Here is a 26,036-nt window from a genome sequence, read left to right as displayed (position 1 = left end):
TGGAGATGCATTCTGTATGCGTTACAAAGGCAGACAATAAGGCGGCTCGTATATGGACTCGCTTGGTTGTTTTCTAGCTCCTTTTATTATTTTTTTTCTGAACTCACTTTTTTCTAAGCTGAAGAAGGGAAGGAGATTCAAACAATATTAAAAAAGTAAAATCTGTTTAGGCTTTTATTTTGACGGACTTATAATCAAGGGACTGATTTTAAAACAGAAAGGATATTCCAGCTTTGAGCGTTTTAAATGCTATTGTATTTTATATACTATTGACCTATAATAGAAAAAACAGATTAACTCACCCAATTCTGCATTCACACTGGACGCGATTCGTTTTGCAGGGGTGTCGAGTTTCAATGCTAAGTCAATGTACAAATGCAATCTGAGGTCTTGGAGAGAAACGTAGCCATTGTGCATTGAGCAGCAGACGTGGTACATCAAGACTTCAAAAATCTGAAGTTTTGCGAGGTGCCTTTGGGCACGGGAAGTGATCAGTGACTATTAATGAATATTAAGTCCTGAACCGGATATTGATAATTCATGTAGAGAAAATGGTATGGTCGAGTTGGGGTGGGATTATATAAGTTCGCTTCCTTCCACTCCCTTTCAAGTGATCTACTTGTGATTTATTAAGTGATATGTTATGTATTATGACCTGATTGCTTGAAATAAACCATTTCATTCATTCATTCATTCAAAGGTAATGTGTGATCATATATATGGACATAGTTCCCTCTGAATGGTAGTAACATACAGTATAATTTTTGAGTTAATTGGTTTTGTTTATTGGTTCACTTTGTTAAAATGGATCCAAAAACCAACCTGAACTATGGCCTGGACCAAACCAAATCTGATTTTGCTGAAATCGATGGTCTTGAATGATTCAGCAAACCAAAAAGAAGCATGGTCCATATCCATAATCATAACTGGCCAAGATGATGACAACCATAGTCTAGCTCCACCCCCAAACAAGCAGCTACAGTAATTCTATTATGCTGTGTTTAAAAATTATCTCAATATTTGCTCCAGTTAGAAAAAAGATGCAGAAGTTTTACACAATTCCAGAACAAAAGTACATTTCAGTGTAAAAGTAATATTTTTTTTAATTACTGGTTCAATGGAATTACTAGGCTTAAACCATCGTAGGTATTTATCTAAGAAACCTGGAAGTATTTCTCTGAAACATCCATTCTTTGAATCTGAAATTACTATTCTGAAGACTGTGGAAGCCAGGGAGCCTTGACAGAGACGTTAGTTATTTAAGAGTCCCCTCCCGCAGCGATGCTCTTGGTTTGTCCGTGGCCTTTTGCACAGCACACTGTCCATGGCGCTGAAAAAATATGCCGTCTTCGTGATCACCCTTGACAACCAGTAGTCACAGAAGCAGCATTCAGGAGTATAGGCATGCATTGCCATTTGGGCACTTCAACAGTCCACTGTTATTATCAAAAAATGGCACTGGACCAACACATTCAAAGGTATTCCGATATTTTTTACCTGCAGCAGCATTTAGACCATCAAAGACTTTGCTGAAGGCCTTGGCAACCAAGGCACACAACATTGGTTTAGTTTGAATCTCTGTAATTAATCAGGAAATACTATATTTACTAGAGCGGAGAGTTCTAATGGATTCTCATTTTAGAAAAAAAAAATAGTAATTTCAAAATATATACGGACATTTTTCCTCATCATTTAGGCTGCACCATGTAACGTGAAACCATAACGTGATGCAATGCAGCACATTTTTGTGGGCAGCCGATGAATATCTAAACCTTTTGTCCGGCTCCCTTTGCCGCAGCAGAGTATAGGTTTTTTAATGTGTTCTTTTTTTAACGCAGCAGCTGAGCTTCTGCACAAAAAGCTTCAGCAGAGCTGAATGCACTTGCATATATTACTAGCATAACATTTATGCACAAATCCCTAATCCTTTTTGATAGATGTACAATATTCAGTTTCGTCTCTCCCTACAGTAATAATGTCGGCATGCTATCCTGGTACAACCTGCTCTCTGCCAAGGACCTTATTAGCTGCTTAAGAAGGGTCTTATGCTTGGGGTCTCACCCTGTGGAGCCCTGATCTGGCTAATAAAGCATTTCCATGTGCATGTACCACGCAATGATTTCACCAATTAAGAGGGCGACAAACCCTGGATGTGTCGTTCTCATAGACATTCTGACTGTCATGTCATCTGAATAATGTAGCAGTGTACATTTGAGATTTGATCAAGACGTCACTTATAGGGATACGTTTGACCAGTTTCAACTGTAACCAGGTGATTTAGATCAACTTTTGCCTAAAATTTCAAACTAATATGTTCTATATTGTAAAAAAAATCAAATAAAATTAAGGGCTTTTCTGGCCATGCACTTTATTGAACCTTTAATACAGGGGAAGTCACCGGCGACACCTAAATAAAACACACTTTGACATACTGTAACTCCTCGATTGTTCATGCGATCAATCACATTCTGACATGGAGAAAAGCGACTTTTCCACTTAAAGCCCCTTTTCTTCATGGAGATTGATGTTGATTGTATAAACATTTTACTTCTGTAAAGCTACGTTCACACTGAACGCAATTTGCGAGGCGTCCAGTTTCAACGTTAAGTCAATGTACAGATGTAGTCTGAGGTCCTAGCATCGGGCGTGGCACACTGGTCTAGCAGCAGCATGATTTGAGTGTCACAATGTGGCATGACCAGAGTTAAAAAATTAGAACTTTGGCGAAGAAGATGAATCACTTCAACCAATTAGGGACCTTTGGCCAATTTGGGCACATGGTAAGTCCAATGACACAATTAGCATGTGGATTCCAAATCCAACAGAAGAAGTTGATCATTCTCGCAATGAACTTTGTATATCTCTATTTGCACCTAGACAATAAAAAACAAAAGAAAAACAGATCTTATTTATTTATTTTTTTGCCCTCCTTGGACCTATTAAGGACAGCAAGTTGTCAAGCTGGGTCACGGAGAGATGAAAAAACCATTGAAAATGACCGCCATGCAGATGTAGCTCCTGCTGTACAGTACTGGAAGAGTCTCTGAATGATCTCATGAACCCAGACATGGAGGCATGATTCCTTTAAAGGACCATAACATGATTTTCTTAGGCCTTTCAGAGTGAACTATATCCATATATATGATCATATATTACCTTTGGCAGACTTAAAAAACAAATTATTAGCTATTTTAGAGTTATGTCCTACCCAAAAGTAAAATGACTCGATTCCTGAAGCTCCGCCTGCTGCTGCGTGTGGGTGCCGCCCATTCCATGATGTCATCCTAGAGCCAGCAGTGTCTTTGTTTGTCCCACGAAAATAAACACTATTTTTTTTCAAATCTGCCCTTAGTAGGCCCAGCCATCAGTACACTGGTTCACAGCACAAATACACCCGGAGTCTGCACGACTATACTCAACGGGGAGTGTGTGTGTGTGTGTTGGGGGGGCTTAAAGGAGCCCCGCGTCTACAGTAACGAACACCTGTTTGAGCTGGAATTTATTGAAGACAGGAAACAATTAGAAGATATACAGTATTCTGCATCTAAAATGAAAGTTTTTGCTGTTCATCACTAGCTCAGTGGAGAAATTGAGTGTTGGTGTTAGACTGGGGGCGGAGCAGACTCTTCCTGAAAGGGGAGTCACTCTGTGACTTCAGATCGTGGGGACCTGCTCGTTTTTGTGGGTATGGGAGGGGCTACAGATCAAAATACCACTTTGGGTTTTTAACAGTGAGGATTGAACAGTATAAATACACTTCAAGCCTCAAAAAGTTGTTTTTTTTTCATGGTATGGCCCCTTTAAAATACATAAATAGCTCCTCCTTCACATGTCTGGGGCGTTAAGTGTTTTGAACACATTTTTGAACAGGCATCAAACAGCTAATACTGTATGTCAAAAAGGCCAATGCAAATTTTATGCGCAGATTGCGATCGATGTAATGCATATCACCACAAGACTGCTTCAGAATCTGCTGGAATTACACTAAATACATAAACGGTTAAAAAGTTGCAGTAGTTGAAAAATGTCAACACTGGATCTGAAGGTCGGATGTTAAAGGTTTTTTTCTTTTTTTTTTTTTAAGCTATCTTGCACTTTGTTTACTAGATATTCTGCACATAGGTACCTATAAGAAGTCAGCAGTGAAAAACTATTATTTCTTTCTTATATGTTCACTACTTTACTTGGAAGTTTCTTGAAATAATATTTTTATTCTGGTTGCAACCCTTAAAAAATAAATAAAAAAAAAAAACTTGGTTAAAGGTGACATAAATCACTTTCGTAGTGAAAGCCCCAATTCCACCTTGAGAGCACCTAGTCCCCCTTTTTTTATAAGTATTAATGGTTGTCCCCTTACTTAGCCAAAGCTATTTCACACTTGGTTAGGTTTAGTATAAGAATGTCTCCTTGGCTTTATATTTAGCAGAGCCTTCCTAAATATTTTTGAGATCCCTAATCACCAAGCAAAAGCTACAGCTAACACACTATAAAAGCTAACAAAAGTGATTCGTATTAATTTCCCCTGTCCAGAATTTCTGGGTTGTACAATGTTGCCCATTGTGAGGCCGTCAAAGAATACTAATTGGTGAGCGTTCAATAATGTCAAGCTGACCTGCCTTTGGTTTATATTCTTTTGTGCATGTGGAGACACGCATACACACACACACACACACAATAGGTGCCTCTGGAGTTTTTAGAAAATGTTGCTTTCCAGTGATGCTTGTAATGCAGAGGACACTTTTCTTTCTTAAAGACAGAGGACTCTTAGCTGGGACAGCTCTGATGTAAAGCCACTTAAGCGTTACTCTTCTTATTAAAGGCGTTTCCTTCTCAGAAAAAAGCTTGATTTATCACTATCAAACTTTAAGTGTGTATTCAGACTGGACACATTTGGTTCTCTTAAACTGAACCAGATTCCGTTTCCCTCAATAATCTGGAACAGTCTGAATACACCCAAGTGGACCCTGGTTCGAGACCAGGAACCGCTCTTTCGAGGTGGTCTCGGTTAGTTTCCGGTTCAGTCTACGTTTCCTCAGTCTGAATAAGAGAAAAACTGGACCAAACGGCCACAGTAGTCGGGCCAATGAGACACAGCAACTCATCGAAATGCAGTCGGATAAATGCAGGCTCATTAAAACAGTTTTTAACATGATACACATTGCTTCTCGCACTGTTTTCCTGACAGTCTAGATGTTCTGTTAATTATCAGCATACTGTCTCCTGAGCGACACCGTTGCAGCATGCCTCTGCCATTACCAAAGCTCCAGTAAAAAGAGTTGTACCTGACCTTGATTCAGACTATCAAAATTGGTCAGAGAAATATAAAGTTTGAAAAAGTGAACTATTCCAACACGGATTGCAATGTGCAGGACTTCCATTTTTTTTTACTCCCATTACTTTGCCCCGCCCTTGTTATTCCTGGCCACTAACTGAAGAGATCTTAAGCTACAGAGTTTTTTAAAGGCTTTAGTTCGAAACACAAATGTGTAGGGCTGGGTATCTCCAAAAATTTCCAGAATCAATTTGATTCTAATCTGATTTTATTTCAATTCTTTCAATCCACTCAATTCAATTCAATTTTGAGTTTACACATTTAGACTCATTTGTTTAGAAACACATTAATATTTTATATGCATGTTTTGAAGATATTCATAGTAATCCCATACTGTTCACATACTGTAAAATGTATTAGTGAAATTATAACGAGATTGTTAATATCACACAGTGTTTCATTGTTTCTCAAACAGAGAAGCTCCAACAATCTCCTGGAGGGCGTTTCCATTTGGCCACTAGGTGGCGATTGCACCATTGCATTACTCTTTGTTCCAGAAGAATAAGAAAGTCTGAGAAAAAAAACTGTTTAAAATGACAAATGGTTACTTAAAATAATATTTCCTTGAAAGAGTTTGTAAAATTCATGCCTGTGAGTTTATAAAGATTTTCGTTTAGTCAGCAATGTATGTTTAGGTCTACTGAGCGTTAGCATTAGCCGTCCTATGGGAAATGTCATTATATGTTAGAATCAAGCTAGCAGACGTTACCAAAAATACAAAGACAGCGCGCTGAACATTTCAAGAATTTTTTGTCTTCATTTATGTCCATAGCAGACATACAATTAAATAAATAGATTAAATGGAATCAAATTATTTGAAAAAAATTAATGACTCTTTATTTTTATTGACTTGATACATAAAATGCACACAATAATAAAATTAACAGAATAAAAGTGGTTTCCCGTTAAAAAGAAATGGACTTTAAGGAACTGGATGTTTGCTCTGTCTTCTTGGACCACTTTGGTGAACGTCTGTTGGATTTGATATTTTCTAATGGCCTGGGAAGCCTTCTGTATGCCTTTAAAGTCTAGTTAGAAGTTCATGGTTTGGTGATGTCACTGGAGTCTTGGAAGTTTATTGGATGAAACGGTCTCCTGTCTGAAAATGGAATCTCCGGGCTTTCACTCTGACATGTTAATCCAGGTACATTTAATCGTATTCTTCTACAAGTCAAAGCTTCCTTGTTGTCCTTTCTTGTCCTCCCTCTGGAGAAAAGTTTATTGGATTAAACTTGTGGTCACTCTAACGAATGTTCACAGCAGGTTCACCACAAGACTTCCAAGAGAAATGGTTCAAAGAAAAGGAAAAAAAAAATCAGCTGAACCTGATTTCACAGGAAAGCCCTAAAGTTATGCTTTCCAAGGCAGAAGCTTTACCGCCTCACAATTGTTAAACTTTCACAAAGCTGGGCTTCATCCCTTACCCCATGTGGCTTTGGCAGAATTATTTCATCCTTCCCACACTCTGTGCTTGAACACACTGAGGGAATTTGTGTGAATATCCACACGGCTTCATGCCGGCTTTTTCAACCCTTCCAACCCTCATTCCTTCCCCGCTCGCCTGGATCATACACAATCAGATTTTTCCAAAGGAAATAAAAAACGAATAACTACAGCTCGCACATGCACACACATGCTCATAGGCTTATGCAGAGGCTGGTTTAGGGTAGGTCAAAACCATCTGCCATGCAATTCAAAATACTAAATAGTCTATTCAGCTTGGCAGCTGGGTCACATCCTTGCTTGAAGTAGAGCTCGTTGGGGTGTTTGCACACAGTGCACATATTTAAAAGAAGGCCAGGGACTTGCCCTCTTTGAAAAAGAACTCCAAGATGCAGGGATGAAAGAGAATATCTGTTTATACATTTGACATTAGAGGATTTTTAAGCATCCTCTGTTAAACTCTAACCTAAATCAAGAAGTTTGTCCTCCACGTTGACGTTTTACACAGAGAAGGCAATCACACTTTCTAAATCTATGTGTGAAGTCGGGTTTGTGACTCTGCTCATTTCTCCCTGTTATAATACTTAGTTTTAGGTCTGTTTTTTTACACCCTTTTTTGCGCTGTGTATCTGCCCTGGTGTTTCGGGAGCTAGTTTGCGCATTTGTTTTGAGTCAGTACTTTGTTTTGGGGGTGTGTTTCTTTAGGCCACATGCTGACACTTTGATGTTTCTGTCGCTCATTTGTTTGCACATTTTTGGACACCAGTTGTGGTTTCTTATTTATTGCCCATAGGGGACGTAACACTCCCCAATTTGATTTTTCCCAAACAGCACGTATTATCGCGGTAAAACGGGAACCCGAGAACAAGGGACTGCAGATAATTACAAAAGCAAACACACTCAGTGGCCATTTAGGCCTAAAGTATTTCTAATTTCACGGACGTGGTCAACCTTGCAAGGAGTCTCCTTTTCTTCCTGGATGCGGAGAAATGCCTCACTCCCTCTGGATGTCTATGACAGTGATGAAGAAGTGTTAAACAGGTTTCAGCTCCACACTTTGTCACCGGGCTGTCTTGATGATCCAGGGACTCTTCTGCAGAGCTTACCACACATCACTGGACCATGAAACTGCTCGGCTCGCCCTCAAAGCCGCTCATCTACCCTTGAGGAAACAGGGCTGCCTGTAGCTCTAAAATTTGACTCCCGGAAGGGTGGAGCCGTTCCCATCACGACGATGACAGAATTCATGATTAAGAGCCGTCTCAGCAGGGGATTAGATGTTGTGGGGGCCTGCGTTAAAATTAAGTTCAATTGTTGACTAAAGTGAAGCTGCTCGTTTACTATGAAGGTCAATTGGAAGCATTTAATGGAACTGTGGGACTCTGGTGTCATCAAATGGAGGCGCACCAACGTTCCTTTTAAGTGTGACTGCAGGTGTAATCTGTCAAATGGGCCTCTAACAGTGAGTCATTGGCTGATCGCACTGATTCAGCCCTAGACTTTCAGTAAAAAAAAGGCTTGTGATTAAATGGGAAGTGTGACATAACTCTTGTTTAATGGTAGAAAAACAGTGTATTGGCAAACAGCCTGGTCTCCTGAACATGAATTCTATTTCCCCCAGACGATGCGTGCAAAAAGGTCAGCATGACTTTGAATCATTTTTACCCTCACAAACTACAAGGAGAGAAGGCTAATCTGTGTTTTCTGTTTGTTTGAGGAGTCCCCCGTGTAGCATGTTTCAGAAAAGGTCAGAGATTGTCATCAGAGGGAGATTTTTAATAAATAAATGAAAAAATAATGTTCAAAAAGTCAATAAAAACGTTAGGCTTTATTTATGAGGCTCCCTATCTCTGTGCCCCAGCACTTCCCATGTAAATCAGCTCGATGGAACGATCAATAGAATTGATCGGAGCACTACTCTTATATAAACTTCACTCAGAGATCAAATAAAAGCCTTTTTCTCATGCAAATCCGATTTCTAAAATGTTGTCGATGCGACAAACTAATGATAAAACGCATTCTCCGTGTATGGTTATTGATGAAATCGCATGCAAGCCCCGGCTGAAGCGCAGGAAGGATCGTTCTGGATGAGGCAATGCTGATTTTGGGCGATGCCAGCAGCCTTAACATGACGGCCTCATTGCACTTTAATAAATACTACCCACTGTCAGACGTGGAAATAATGGCAACAAGTCACGTGACAACCACACCTTTGAGGAAAAGACCAGAAAAACGCAGCCTGAGGTCACTCTCGCTAAACTTAAAGGGACGGCTCAACTTCTTATTGCAAATGATCGACTTTATCCTTACAGGATGCAATGAATAATTCTTTTTTAAGAGGGTGACAGGGAAAAACTCCCCCAGGGCATTGAACAAAATCGTCTTTTCTCTCTTCATTAGAAAAAGAAAGAAGGAAAAAAAAAAGCCCGTCTGCACAGTCTTATCAGCATTCCGCATTCTCTGCCATGGGAGCTCAGATAATTGATTATGTTTAGGAGGTTCACTATTGGATATGCTGCACCTTTGCAGTGGAAAGAGATATAGCAGTAAATTAAGTTTACCTTCCCAGGGCACAGACAGACAGAGATTCTCTGACCCCAGAGGATGCTGTGAAATTGAAATTATATTATAGGGAAAAAGTTTCATTTCAACATGTTATACCAATTGGCCATACTGTTCCTCCTTTTTCAACGACAGAATCGGGATTGGCCAATTTGAGTCCGCTTTTTCCGTCTAAACAAGGAAATGAGAACAGTTTGTCCAATTTAACTAAAGAATTGTTCTGTTGTATCTCAACTTTATCAATATTTACAACAAAAGTTGCATGTCCAACCATTTCAGTCCATCTCTAGTCTTCTTAAATTGTTCTACAAAATGTTAACACCTCGAATAACAGATTTCATTTAGCATCTCATCTCTAGGTAATTCTTACAACTTTAGCAGTAAAAGAAAAGAGCAAAATTAATCATGTTTATTAAAAAGCTTAAAACACTTTAATTAACAATTGAATATCTAATGGTAGAAAGCTATAAAACTACAAAAAGGTGTTTTTAAAGCAAAAAAGCCATAAAGTAAAATATATTTTATAGCAAAATTATTCAGGTTACTAATATTTTCACTAAAATTCAAATGGAAAAACCCCAAAATACTTCTAGATTTATTTAACTTGTTAAAATTCTAACTTTTAACCTTTTTAAAATCTTATCTGTGAACTTGTGCTTCATTAAAATTTGGAATTTTAAACAGACAGCTAGTACTAACTCTAAAAATGTTAGTGTACAACACAGAATCTTTGAGTTACATATAAACATACTGTACCAATCTTTAAAGATCCTCTCTGATCATCTATTGATGTATTAGAAAAGTGTTCCCAATGATCTTTTAACTAGTAAAAATTCATTAAGTCATTTTTTGTTGTTGTAATTTGATGTTTTACTCCCCCAAAATATCTCAAATTTAGGCTTTTTACAGCAATTATTATGATAATTAATAAGAGATCACGATTAAATAATTGCATAAAAAAGTAATCGCATGACATATATTTTTTTTGTCCCTGATTCATCACAATTTGAATAATAAAATACACAGAAATGCAGTTTTTATCTTAATTTTCTTCATATACGTCCTCAATCATGAGGAAAATGCTACAAAAACATGTTAAAAACACCAAACACACAATTTTCAATAAAGTAGGTCTTAGAAATGTCCTCACACAGTACCCCTGTCTCTGACTGTGTAATTGTTTCAGCCAAAGATGCACATGTCCATGCCCAGAGCAGACAAACAGAAGCTCCAGCAAGCTCTTATCGCAGGTGCCTTTGGTTCCTTCTAAACGTCTTTGTTCCTGTTTGATCCAGTGTAGGGCCATAGGGATGCTGGAGCCTATCCCAACTACTTCAGGGCAAAGACAAGGTTCAACCTAGAACATTACCACTCCATCAAAGTTATCAATTAGCCCATTTTCTCGGAGATAACCAACTATTCACAGCTGGGATTTGAACCAAGTCCTTTTTGCAGAAACACAAGCGTGTGAACCACTACACCACAGCAAAAACACTTGCTTTGAATTAAAATTTCCTTTTCTTTTTCCTTTGTCACGGCCCTGAGATGAACTGTACGTAATATAATGTTGTTTTTTTTTTCACCCACAATTGAGTGTAGCAACATTCCACCATTAGCACACTGGATTCATCTGCAAATCACACATAGGTGGATCAAACCTGAGGTTAGATACAGCTCCCTGCATGTGAAAAGAAGAGAGGAAGTCATGTGCAAGGACACAAATCAATGTGTTATGCTTCTCGACAGTTTTACTAACAGCTGCGATACTTCTCTGGGCTGTTGTGTTGCTGTGTGTCAGTGTGGTGTGAAATCTCCTGTCTGGAAGTTTAACTGGAAGAAAAACTGATATAATCCATGACATCTGCACGCACAAACGCCTCGGCGCGTTCTTTTTGCTCTTTAATCGGAATCCTAAAACATGTTTTTTTGGGAGAAGGGGGAATCAGATATGGATGGTTGAGAAGGTTGTGCACCTCCATTTGTTAAAGAAAATAACCACAGCAGAGACAGTGAAATGCTTGGGGGTCTCAATATTAAGCAGACGCCTGGAAACTCGTGAAGCATACATTTCAGATGACAGTACTTCCTAAAGCAATTTCTCTTTTTTTTTAATTTAATCACATTTTTGCTTCTTTTAGTTTGTATTTGCTTCAATAATTAAATTGTGCCAACTTTATACATTTTTGCAGATTTTTTTTAAAGGGTAACCAAACACAAAATCAACTTTTTATGGTATATTGTGGTTTAAAATCGCATATGTGCTGCCCCCTAGAGGCTAAAACTAGATATAACAGTTGAATTTTGTGATTGGCGAGAGTGGGGGAGCTAATGCCGAGAGAGATGAAGCTCCAAGAGACGCTGAAACCGGCAGAGAGTAGCGGACCTCGCCCCGTGACTGTGAGAACAGTGGAGCTCACTCCGCAAAGTTGATGCCTAGAGTGCCAGAGTTTGTCCCGCGAAGCTGAAAGCGGCAGCGGTCACCCTGCGACGTTGAGAGCTGCGCAAAGGTTGCCCTGCGACGGCGAGAACTGGGGAGCTCACTTTATGAAGTTGGCGCCAAGAGCGGCGGAGGCTGCCCCGCGACGCAGAGAGCGGGTGAGTTCGCCCCGCAACGCCAAGAAAGGCGGAGGTCACTCCGCAATGTCGAGAACAGCAGAGCTCAATCTGCAAACTTGATGAGAACAGTGGAGATCACTCCATAATGTTGACGCCAAAAGTGATGGAGGTCGTCCCGCGAAGCTGAAAGCGACGGAGGTCACCTCGCGACGCTGAGAGCGGCAAAATTCGCCCTGCGACGAGAACAATAGAGCTCAATCCGCAAAGTTAATGGCGAAAGCGGCGGAGGTCGCCCCTCGCGACAGTAAGAACGGCGGATCTCACTCCTCGTAGTTGACGCCGAGAGCAGTGGAGGCCGCCCCACTACCCCGTGAATTTCAGAGCTTGCTTGCTCACTAAACCGGCCCTTGGAAAGCTGGCTGACCGGCAGACAAAGAGCCGCTGTGGGACGGGGAGGTAGCCTGCTTGGGCCTCCAGAACCTCATAATGTTTCTTATTATTATTATTTTCATTGAGACAATAACAAAAAGATTCTTTAATTACCTCTAGCTAAACTCACTGTACCACTGTCATCCGGACCACACCTCCTCCGTCCTATCCCCGCCCCCTTTTTTGCATTTTTCAAATCTGGGCTGAAAGTGAAATCAGCCTCCAACTATCCTGTTTGGTTACCCTTTAAGGTTATAAACATGTTCAATTATCAGATGTACATGTTTTTGTTGAAATTTATTTTTGTTTTAGGGATACATTTACCTTTAAAAGATGCTCCCTCACATTTTTTTTGTTTCCTTGCTCACTGTTTTGTACATTATTTATTTGGGCTTGAAGGAGCCTTCTGCATATTTATGCTCAGGACCCCCAGATAGTCTAGCAGTGCCCCTGACCTAAAGTCATGAAATGTGATTTCTAAAGTTCAGCCTTCAGCATCTCGGTTACCAAGATGTTTTCAGCCTGTTTGGCCATCGTTGCTAATGTCCACACCTGCATCTCCTTTGTGATCACCCCCCTCATTATACATACCTGTGTTATTTGTCTATTTGTTCCACAAATTAATTAGCCTGGCAGCCCTTTTGTTTGCATTTATTCCATTTCTTTGCCCTCCGCCCGGTTCCCTCCTCCTGCTTGTGCCACGTTCGGGTCTGCGGCTAAACTCTCCTTTAATATTATCCAGCTCGTATGATTTATGCCGACAAATCTCACCTCATTCTCCCTACATTCAATTTGCAGCTGCAGTTGCTGCTGACTTATTCATGAAAATAACAGGATTCATTCAAACAACACTTGCTCTCCAGTTTTTTTTTTTTTTTGGTGAGTAGGTGAATGCTTGTGCTGTAAAAACCCTTAAATGTCCCTGCTATGATCTTCCAAAATCCTTTATGTCCATGAAAACAACATAAATGGAATTCTCCTTTGGTGGTTTATAGGTCAAAGGTGACAAAAATCACTTAGCTGAAAAAGTGTGGGTTGTTTCATAGCTTCTTGTGTTTTCTTTTTCCGAGTTGGTTTATACATTTTTAAAAAAAAAGGTTCCAATGAAAGCATTTTAATTGCATCTCCCTCTTTCTTTACAGTTGGGTACACTCTGTTGAATGTTTCTTTTATCACAGTCTACTGAGGGACCTTGGGAGATGAAGGGGGCTATTAAGGAAATAAATAAAGAGCCTGTACAGACACTTAGCTTGATCAAGACCAAGCATTAAATAATTATTGTAATTCACTTAGGTTTCTTTTAGGCCGTGTAACGATTTTCCCCGTTTTCTCCTTTCTAAAATTGATCTGATGAGGAGGACTAAATAAACGACCTCCAAATTAATTGGGATTCTCTCCATTCACAAGTAGTGCATCTATCTTTACATGAACAGTAGGAAGGCTTTTAAAGAATTAAAGAGAGGATGGTGCAAAACGGAGAAAAAAAAGAAGGTTAAATAAATAAATAAAAAAGAAATTGAAAAGAAAAATAAGAGAGCTTTGCATCACTTGGCATTCAGGCAGAAATGCTGTAATGGAATTGAAGGTGACTGGTACATTGGGAGAACTAAAGCCACGGAGTGAATTGGAACATCACCTTGTCCTTCCCCTCTAAAGAGAGATAGTAAAAAGAATAAGAAGAAAAGAGGATAAAAAAAGTGTTTGAGCAGTTTTTTTCTACCGGTTCGGTGTATGAGCGGATCTGTGCCGAGGTCAGTGAGCTGGAAAATGGACCAAATGTGAGGAAAGAGATGAAAGAAATAAGGAAAAAGAAGTCATAAGTACCCAAACCTGAGGTGGAGATCAGTGGACATGACACAAAGTTAATCTGGACAGCTGTAGCCGGGCAAGTTTGGGGGCCAAATCCTTTTAGAATCAAATCATATTATCTTTGCAATGTCGCCGACTATCACCATCCATCTTCCAGAGTTTGTGTCCAGAGGCAAAGCAACGAGGAGCACTGTAATCACGGTGATGCTCTCCCAACACCTACTTGAGGTTGTGCTTCAAAGAGCCTGTGTTCTCTTTGAAGTGGAACTCCTTTCAGGCTGGAAAGTCTGCTTCTTTCCATAGGCTTATGAATCCAATTCTTCCCCTAATAACCTCCCTGTATGGAGGAAAATTGCAAAACTTTCACCTTCAGCGACGGCAAATGTGAGATCCGGCGAGTGTTTGACTTCAGTCCGCAGAAGTAATTTAACAGACTGCTCTATTAATGTGCAGAGGTGGGAGAAAGCCCACAGAAGGCATTAAACCTACATCCAGAGCGATGTTCGTGACTGATGGGGGAGACGGGAATGACGAGCGATCATCATCCACTCTGAAATAATGCATTTCTGAGGATTTTAATAATGAAACAATAAAGAAGCCAACGTCCAGGCAACTTAATGTAATGATGAAACGGTCTGTTTTGTAGGCCTTGATTCCACACACACTGATGGAGCAATTTGAGGGATAATTGCCAACTGAGCTAGACTAATTCAGTAAATGTGCTGGTATTAAAAATTATTACAACATTAAAGGCACGTAGGTCGTTTTTTTTTTTTTTTTTTTTTTCTAGAGGGAAAAAAAACCTTTTTGGAGTTTACTTTGAATAAATGTATAAAGCTACTTTCCCACCACCCTTGGCAATGTGCGTTCAAGTCACCGTTTGAGTAAGAAGTCTTTGTAAATGCATGTTTTGTGCTTCCAAGATCGAAATGTTCACATTTACATGTGGCTACAAAAGTTTCTGTAACAGTTTTCGGGCTCTACGTACAAAACAGTGAAAGTTAAACCAGGTTGATCTTTGACTCGGATTTTGTATTGACATATAGGTGACATCACTTAGTAACACTTTATATTAAGGTACCCATTAAAAATGTTAGTTAATCCATAATTCATAGGGCTGTAGGTCATTGCTTTGGTGGCGATCCCATTTGATTCACAAATTAAGCTCAAAGGCTAACAGACGGATTCCTACTATTTAATATAATGTTTTTATACTTAATTGCTATATGTATATTTTTTACTGGATGTATAAAATGTAAAATTATTTGCAATCACCATCACTTATATCTTTATTACAAATAAGAGATCAGAATTTAAAAAAAGGATAAAAACAAAGATTTAGATAGAAAGAAATGGCATTTGTCATTTTAAACAACGTCACACTACCTATTTTTTGGGGGGGGTCAACTTCCAAATTATCTTTAACACTAAACAAACAAAAAAGAAACATCACATTTTGTAGCAAATCCTGAAAATATTCCCCAAAGTTTTACCTTCCTCAAAGTTTAACCGACAACAGTTCTAGTAGATCGATGACAAGAAGATAATAAATGAAGTAAGAAAAAGCTAAATGAAAATGTAACAACTAGAAAACACTCTTTTTATCCAGACTCACAACAGAAAACTGACATATATCATCTTTAGTGGAAAAACTAAAAAAACATGGTAAATATTTTAGTCACCTTCCTGTATGGACGCTCTCCAATCCTACTGTCCCATGACGTCACATTATTGATCACAATTTTTTTTTGCAATATTCCCTTAATTCATATTATTATATATTATTATTTAAATTGAAATTGTTGATACATTTAACTCTTAGCACTCACTGATTTTCATGGCATAAATTCTTGACCGGTCACCATAAATCAGCTTTGCTCTGCCTCAGAATCGGTGGGAATTACGTTAATTGCGTCATCGGTTGAAGAGTTACCATAGTCAAAAAAATGTAAATGCTAAGGCTCTAGCGTTTAAGGGTAAAGCAAACTCTTTTTTTTAAATTCTTCAAACTTATGCTTACTTAATTTTTTCAACTTCAAGAAAACACTCCATAGTTTAACTTTGCTTCACTGACACTTAATTTTGAAGGCTGTAAAATATGTTTTTAGTTTATAAACTAAAAATCCAACATTATTTTGCTATTTAGAGCAATAAATTCCTCGTCTCAATTGTAATTTTATTACACTGTACTTCATATATAAAGTTCACAAATTGGCGATCTTGAACGTGGCGAATACTAGGGGTGTGCCAAAATATCGATATTGCGATATATCGCGATATTTAGTCCTGCGATCGATTCTCGATGGGTTCTCACCAAGTATCGATATTATATTTTCATTTAAAGAGGCTGTAGCGCTGAGCGTCTGAGTCACGCGCCGGAACTATGGGCGCACGCTGCGTCGGACTTTTAATAGCGATGCACGCGCTCATTCGGGAGAAGCACCGGTGAGATACAGGCTCTGTAGCGCGTGTGTGAAGCATGTCTACCTGTCAGCATTTATCCTCCATCTGTAGGAGATCCAGCCGGTAAGAAGTGACTTTGTCTGAGCGCTAGAATGTCAGCTATCACTTACTTCCTGTTTGCTGTGGGAACTGAGCGCGTGCTTCGCAGTTGTTTGTGTACACTTCAAGGACCGTCGGAATTTTCGCTTTCATGCACTTCAATGTTTAACCTGCTGCTGTACGGTGTAACTTTGATAAATTTATAATGTGACGTTTTCAAACAATGTAATTACTTGTTGCTAATGTTAATTTAAAATTAATTCTTAAATAAAAAAGCAGGATTTGATGTATGAACTTAAATTTAAATGTAATTAAACTAAAGTACATGAATTCACTGTAAAATTAGGGAGAATGCTAATTAATTGAAGCACTTAAAATTATATTTATTGCCATTATTATGTGTGTTTTAAGGTTTTTACCTATTAACTGCTGACTGACCAAATGGAAAAATGATAAAAATTGGAAAAATAATCTCAAGTAACAGTCTGAGTAAATCAGCCTTTATTTTTGGATGCTCAGCCCTTTTCAAGTGAGAGAAAAGTGCACAAAAAATTAGGTCAATTTTGAGAGAGGCTGTAAAACATTATATTCATCATCCTTTGGTGTGACGTTCTTTTGGAGGTAGATAGCTGTCACTACTTGACTTATTTAATTTTTGTTCTGTTTACAACAATTCTGCACTAAGTAGTGTCACTGCTGATCATGTTTACTATTGTTAACATTGAATCTGACAGATAATTCCAATTCAGTTGTTGTCAATGTTTGTCAAAGAGTTTTGCTGATTTCAACAATGTTGCACAAAAGTGTCTATAATTTGTAGCACAAAAAAAGAAAAGTTGTTTAGTATGATTGTGTTTAAGGTAAAAAAGATAAATGGAGATATATTTCCCCCAAAAAACATGTTCTATATAAGTTATTAGAGAGGATTTTTACCAATTATCGCAGTATCGCGATATTATCGATATCGTGAGCCATGTATCGCGTATCGTATCGTATCGTGAGGTACCCAGTGATTCCCAGCCCTAGCGAATACACATACTCAAATTTTCAGAAGCAGATTGCGAGTATAGTACAAATACAAATAGCACACTTTGTTTTTGCACTAATTTATATGATTCTACTTCTGTGAATAATGACTATTGTGTTTGCTTTGACTATAAGAAGTTAGAATGCTAAGTAAATGTGTTATCTGCTGCAACAGCTATACTTTATTTGTCCTAGTTTGAGATGAATAAAGTATTTATATTCTATTCCATAGACTCTGATATTCACGGCAGCCCTAATAATTAACATTATTTAATGGCAAACAGTAGTTAACTGCTAAATAATCCATTAAATAATACACTTAATGCAAAGCAATGCATAAACATGTATGTTAACACGTTTAAAAGTTAAATAATGCTTAATTATGCTTATAAAGGGTATCTCATTACAAAGGTTTACCCATCCCTTTTAATTCACAAAGTTTCAACTGATTGAAAATGTATCATTGAGGAGAAATTAATTATTGTGGTTTGTGTACAGCTGGAATCATATGACACCAAGGCTTCAATTGATCAGAATAGAGCTGTGAAAGAAAAAGATTTGCACCACTTCCAGATTTTGCACCAAGCCAACTGTAGGCAGCAGACCCGGACTAGTAAACAGAAGAAAAAGAAGAAGCCCTTTCCTGCTTGCTCAGTGTGAACATCATGGGCTAAATCCGCGTTCAAGAATGCACATGACATATCTGGTGTGTTCATAGTTCAAGGAAATAAATCCAGAAGGAAAACGAAGAACAAAAAAGTCACTATTCTAGGATTTTATTATATAAAGCGGAGAGTAAAAACCAAAGACATAAAAATACAACTTTCAAATCTGTTTTCCTGTCAAATCAAGGCCAAAAAGTTGGCTTTTTAAATGTTCATCACTAAAACAAATACCTGTTGAGAGATGTAAATGGGTCTTAAAGGAGGGCGCTTGCAGACCTTGAAAGCTGTTGCACCTGGCTGAGTGACGGGAAACATGGCCCCAACAAGAGAGCTGTCAGCTTAAACAAGGGAAAAGGATTAAAAATCTCACTCAGGAAAGCAATTTAACATGCTGTGTGGCAAAAGACACACTCGCTGCTCCTCAGCTGCGTCTAAACTTTGGAGCTGGAACAACAAAAGGGTTGAAGGTTCCGACGGTAAACGTTTAAGAGGAGGGAATCAAAAGAAGGCATCAAATTGTTGGCGAAAATATGAAAATATGAAGAAAAAATTATAACAAAGAAAAGTAAAACAAATTTGTTTGCAAGTTTGTTATAGAAAAAAAAAGTATTTGCATTTTTTTATTCGCGTTTTCACATATTTGCAGATTTTTTTTTCCAGTCATGTGACTCTTACGGTTTGTCACAAAAACTCCAACTACTCAAGACCCTTGGGTGAAATTTTTGTGTCCAAAGGAGGTGCTGCGCTACAGCGTACAGGAATTGAATTTAAATTTAAATTAAAAAAAATTCTACGTTGAGCAATCCTCAAATTATTCTTGATAAATGTTTTACAAAGGATGATCAGAAGTGTTTTTGATGAGTATGGACCAGTAACAGACATCATTCGGTTCTCTGTATTCGCGGACGCCTCCAGTTCCCAACTCCCGCGAATAAGAGGGAAAATACTGTCAAACATTTCCTTCAGTGCAATTTCTTTGAGAGAAAATACATTTTACTTGTATTTCAGTTTGGGGCCCCAAAAATTTTTGGATTATCTATTAAAACTAATTAAAAAAATGTCAGATTGTCAGATTAATTTGTTAAAATTACATTAACATAGTTTAAATGTTTCTAAAAGTAATTGACATTTCAAAATAAGAGTCTTTTAAGGAGTGATAAAAATAAATAATAAATAAATTTACATTTTTTAGAATAAAACTAAGTTAAATTTGTACAACATGGTAGTTACAATTTTTTAAAACCATTATATATAAGTGATCATGTTGCCATGGCACAGCTGCACAAAGAAACAGTTCTCCTTGGTTGGGAATGAAGCATAATAGCAAACATTAATCCAACATAATAATGGAGACCTCTTCTGCAGAACTAGATCTAAAAATGGACAGAAAAACATTTCTAAAAAAAATAATCATTGACATTTGTTGAAAAAAAAACAAAACAGTTTTGACCAACAGTAAATATTGAGAGGCGCAGACGTTTGTTTCCTATATGCAGGATTCTAGCTGTGGATAAATAAAACCTTTGTCGTTGTCATTGTGGTTTTTAGAAAAAATAAATCTACTGAACAGTGTGGCTAAAACAGCCGAAAAGCTGATCTGTCAATTGCTGTGTATGTAAATGAAGTGTTACTCAACTGTAATCTCATGCCTCAAAGAATTCAAGTTCCTATTGAAGCCATGGAGCTGGAACAGAATTATTTTTATACAACATTACATAACCATTTATGTCCCTGGATTTAAAATGAAATTCAACATTATACTTTGAGATTTTTTTATAACCATTGATTGGATCATTGATTAGTTTTCTTTTTTATACAAAATAAGATGTTGTGGGATCAATTTACAGTCTATTTATCTTGTTTGTACAATTGCATCCATCCATCCATCTATCTTCTTCTGCTCATCCGGGCCTGGGTTGCGGGGGCACAGTTGAAGCAAAGATACCCAGACTTCCTCTAACTCCTCTGGAGGGACCCCAAGGCGTTCCCGGGCCAGCCGAGAGACTAAAGCCTAATCCAAATTCTTCGGTTCCCCCTTCCCCTTCCCCTATCTCTCCATTTGAAGGGGCACTTTTAGTGCATGTGTGTCAAGATTACATATTTTTTTTAAATAGGACCCTCAAAGTGGAGGAATACAAAGTCCAACGTTGCAAGGGTAAATCGCATCACGCTGAGAAGTACTTTTCTTCACATAGATGCCCTCTGAAGCACAGAAGTTTACATTTAAATGTAAGTAGTGATTTGTTTTTGTAGCACGACCTCTTTAAAGTTATAAAACCGATGTTGTGCATATTCAGTCGCTGGAAGCTCAGCGCTAATGCTAGTGGACCGGCGATTATTGGTGACGTCACCGAATGAAAGTCATGTCTGAACTATGGGTCACATTTTTTCATAACTTTCCGTTTGGACGGCTAAATGAAGGGGAAGGGAGAAGGGAAGAATTTGGATTGGGCCAAGAAGATTGAAGATGGAGAAGTTAAAATCAGTTGGAGCAAATCTTTGATAAATGTATATACAACTCTATCACTGGCTCAGCTCTTTTCACCACAACGGACCGTTGCAGCGACTGCAAAAACGATGGACGGCGCTCCAATCCACCTGTCGATCTCACGCTCCGATCTTCCTTCACTAGTGAACAAGACCCATAGATATTTAAACCCCTCCACCCACTGAGAGAGGGTAAACTACCTTTTCTCTGGTGGAATTTGTCCTCCAGGGTTGAACTTCTCTGTTTAGCAGGAACACAGTTTGAATTGTTAGCCTGCAGATTTATTTTAGAATGCTTTTTGCATTTCCAGACTAACTGATTCTGTTTCTAAGGTAGAAGTGTTATGTTTGTTTCTTTGGCATCAACCTCGTTTTCGATACCTGGTATCTGCTTTTAGCGAAGGAGCTTTGATTTGCTGGAGTGTAGTTTATCAAACCAAAACCTTACAGCTAACAGAAAAAAACGACATCAGAACAGACTGACAAATTCAAGCCATTGTTGCTAATGGGCCTGACTTCTACTAAAGAGCTGTTTGCATTGAGAGTCAAGTAAATATTGGCCAAACCCTTACAAAGTAGAGTGGTGTAAATTGCTCTAAAATGAATGCTAATATGGTTGTCTGTGCTTGATGTACGCTTTTATCCAAAACAACTTACAAATAAGGTAGACGAGCAAAAACGTGGTCAGAGTCAGCAGATGTGGAGTAAGGAAAATGTCACAGCTGCAAGAAATGTCAAAGAGGGGATGGAGTTATTTTTTAAGTGAAAAAGAAGCTGCAGAAGAGGTCTTTTTTTGTATTTTTTTGGGAGGGAAGAATCTGTGCATGTTCGGTTGAAAAGCTTGTTTAGCAGTTTTTGGATGACAGCTGAGAGTTTAGCTTATGGTTTTGTGCTGCATTAAGCAACAGTTGCTGTTTAATAATCAAATCTTTATTTATAAAGCGCTTTTTGTGGCCCGCGCCAGCTCAAGGCACTGTACATAAGAAACATAAAGAAAGAAAACATATAGACATATAAAAACAAGCAAATGTCCCCACCCCACACACAAAACCCGACCCTGAAACGTTCAAGAAGATACCCATGGCTTGGCTCTGCTGTACAGAATGGTATTGTGGGGATCCACTTAATCCAGGGGGACTAGTAACAGACACGGGGCACCGGTGCGACTCTCACCAACACCAGGAGGGCAGAGGGCCCACACCACAGCTATTAAACCATGGTGCAGACCCATGACCGCTCCAGTCAAAGTGAGAACCACAACAACCAGGCCCCGAGCACGGCCAGCAAAACCCCTGAACAAAGTCTATCAGTTGATAATAAAATCCAGTTTTATGACATTTCTGAAATTTAGTTCGAGTCTACAAGTAAACCCAAGTTTCTCACACATTGAGAGGATTTAAAACTGTGAAGACTTGGTAAAATCATCTCTCTCTTGTCTTCTCTTCAGGGCCAATAAGTAAAATTTCAGTCTTGTCCTGGTTGAGCTGTAGGAAATGATCTGCCATTCAGGACCTAATGTCAGAAATACAATTTCAAAGAGTATTAATAGGTTCAAGTTCATCAGGAGACACGGCGATATAAAGCTGTGCGTCATCAGCGTAGCTGGGAAAGTCAACGCCGCGTCTCCTGATGACATCCCCAAGTGACAACACATATAAATTAAAAAGTATTGGGCCTAAAATTGAACCTTGGGGGACACTATAATAGCAGAATGCATGAAAAAGGAAGAGTTGGAGATCTAAACATTCAGGTAGAAAGCTGCTAATCTGTCTTTTGGAAAACATTACATTCTCTTACATTGACTTGCGTCATCTTCTATTTTATTTTAAAGTTTGCAAAAATAAAAAATCAAAGGCAATAACCAGAAATGAATGAAATGGAGTTGCATATCATTGTAGGATTGATGCTTATTTTCTATTTGTTATTATTTGCCAAGTAATAGAAAGTAGAAGTGCGTTAAGGACACCAAGTTGCCTTTTTTGAGTGGAAACCAAGCAGATTGTCTGAAATAGCAAAGTATAGGTTTTGTTTATTGTGTTTTTTATGGCTTAAGAAATTTTTTTTAACCAAAGTCTTATGTGACATAATACAAGTACTATACTCAAGCAAGCTATTGATCACAACAAATGTATACTGTATCAGTCTCTCAAAAGCTGCTCTGATCCCCGTCTGAACTATACCGGAACAAAAATCAACCACGAATAAATCTTTAGGGTCGTAGCTGTTCGTTCATGGCAGAGATTGCCCTCTCTGAGTGTGTTTTTAGAATAATATGTATTTTTTGCTCTAAAACCTTTTTTAAAATACTTCCTGCTATTTTGTGCAGAAAAGCCCGGAATGCTCCTTCATCATTGATTTTTGCTGTCGCCTTAATGACCAGTCGCCCCTCAGAGGCGTATCAGTCATTACAATCGAAAGAGTAAATGACATTTTTGATTTGCCGGGACATAGTTTGACCTCCACTTTCTGCGATAGCTCGGCTGACTTATGCGATTCATGACCCAACTGGACATCGCACAGGTGAGAGCAACTGCTTCCACCTGCCCCTTAACAGTCTGTCATTTCTGAGATACAGCAGCCTTCCGTTTTCCTTTCCTGCTTTCCCACCTTTTCAACCGAGGTTCCGAGTCAGAATTCTGATCTATGTTTCATGAGAGATGACTTGCTCAGTTGGTGTCTGGGGAGGGTGAATGTGGTCTGGAATGAAATGATAAACAATGGGAGGAAATTTATGGACAGAAACCAGCTTGTTTATGACTGCAATCCACAACGGCAAATATACTGCGTTTCCACAGAGGAGGCACCATGACTTGGCAGCTTTACAGAGGCTGTAGCTATATAGCCTTCCACCGTGATGTGTTTGGATAATAATGCAGTATTTGTGGCCTTAGATATGGCCTTATGAGAGGATATGGCAGAGCGATTTTATAAATTCTCCACTGTCTGCTGGGTAAATGCAACTGTAATTCATATTAGCTAAGAAGGTCACTCTGCCAGCACGGAGCTGCATGGAGCAAAGACGGAAAACCTGGTGAAGGTAAGCCACGCCGACATATTTATGCTGTGATTCTCCCCTGGTAGCAGGAATTGGATTTCTCCTTGAGCGGTGAAACAGATGATTCACTCATTTTGTCAGTGATAAAGAGGGTGGTAATTATGTTTAAGCGGGCTTTTTGCGGCGTGGCCTCAAAGCAACCCCTTCTTAAAGCAGACAGTAGGAAAACAGGAAGTAAACAAGAGCGTGTGGAACAGAAGCTGCATTGTGATGGGAATGTGTTCCACCTGCACAGCAAATTCAACCGCATCCCGTACCGCATTCTGATGATTAAAACTCCTGCACTTTGGGGATTCAGGCTAACATTAATTGTGCATGAAAATGATCAGAAGCTGTGACTGCCTAAACGAAGAGTGAGTGTCACTTTGATTTATTCTTCAGACTGCTGACTGGCAGAGTGCACCTGAGTGAAGTCGGCTGTCGCTCGGTGACAGGTGGACAGAGGCGGTTAAGAAGACAGGCTCAGTCTCACCCAATGAAGTCAGACATGTCTACCGGGATTGGTCTTTTACTTCGTCTCCATTTCCAATCTTCCGCCTTGATCATAAAGTAATAAAAGTGCTATCTGGAGTATTAGAAGGAGGAAGAAAACGCTTGTGGTCATTTGTGAAAAGCATGTGTCCATGTTGGTCTTTAGGGGCAGAAACCAAGGAAACCAAAGATGGTTTATTTTACCATTTTGAGGGGATAGATTCGATCAAACGCTGGAAAAATCTGAAGTAAAACAGATGTACCAATTCATTAGTATCTTTGGAAGCATACTGCTTTAAATAAAATAAATGTAAAAAAGCCACAATGTGTTCGTGTCATAGACATGATCTATGTCAGTTTAGTTTATGTGTCATTTCGACAAATGGGATCCGCCTGTTGAGTTCTTTGAAGTTTTCCTTGATATTTTTCCACGTGAACACCTCGAGGTAGGCAGGGACTGTCAATAAAGTACACAAAACACCCCAGACAAACATCAATTTCTCAGTAATTCATCATAAATAACCTCAAAAAGTATTCATTTTTGTTAAAGCAAACTTTACTGTAATTCCTAACACCATTACTCTTCCTCTGAGACTGATTTAGCATGTTCGAGTAATGCAAGCCGTAGACGTGTCCTTGGCTATGTCTGAACTCCTTCACTACTCACTACGATATAGTACGTTCACCATTCAGTAGTGATGTCCGAATCTACAATTCCAAAATCAAATGCCCCAGAAATGAACTAGCGTACATCAATGCTGACTTCATTAGTAAATATAGACCACAATGGATTGTGTTTGAACATTTTTTGTGAAAAAAAAATGTGCTTAAATGTTTTTTTTTTTTTTTAAATAAACCATCCACATTTTTATCATCAGAACACAGTGGAATCACAAATAGACACAGTGAAATGTTTGTATTAAATAGATTTTCACTTCATGAAATCTGTGATGTCATATCTAGCGTTTAAAAAAAAGACACTAAAGAAAAGTAGTGACTATGGTGTCTGAATTGCTTTTAAAATCCAGCGCACTGGATAGTCCTGCACTATATAGTTTTATTAGTAGTTAGGGATTAAGGTGGGAATCTGGACACAACCTACAATTATGAAATCGAGTGGCCTAGAATTTTCCCAGAAGTCTTTGTGAAAAACCAGCGTGCATCGATACTCATTGGAGAATACAGACCACAATGCATTGTGTTTGAACAGCTTTTGCAAAAAATGTGTTTAAATGTCATTTTTTAATAAACCATGAACCTTTTCATCATCAGAACACAGTTGCCTTATCCGTTTGCCGTAGGACTAAAACTGTTGTAGTCCCCAAAAATTCTTTTTTGCTAAAAATTGAAAAAAAAAAAATTATGTAAAAAAAAAAACAAAAAAAAAACATGGAAAAAAAATCCTTTGAAAACAGGAAAAAAATATCAAAAAGTTAGAAAAATATGTCTAGAAAAAAATAAAAAGATCATACTGATTTCAATAGCTAAAATTGTTTTTGTTTCCTATTTTTCTGCTCTTGCTTCAATAAATTCTATTATTATTATTTTTTTTTCTATTTTTAAAGGTAGGGGAAAATCAATAAACTCTTCTTTAAAATTGAGAAAGAATGCATATTTAAAAAAAAAAAACGACATTTATCTTAAATCATACAATTATATTTCATGTTTCAATACTGCAGTTTGCATCATTGACGGAGCT

Source organism: Oryzias melastigma, linkage group LG20 (assembly GCF_002922805.2).
Source record: "Oryzias melastigma strain HK-1 linkage group LG20, ASM292280v2, whole genome shotgun sequence".
NCBI lineage: Eukaryota > Metazoa > Chordata > Actinopteri > Beloniformes > Adrianichthyidae > Oryzias > Oryzias melastigma.
This window is presented reverse-complemented; position numbering follows the sequence as displayed.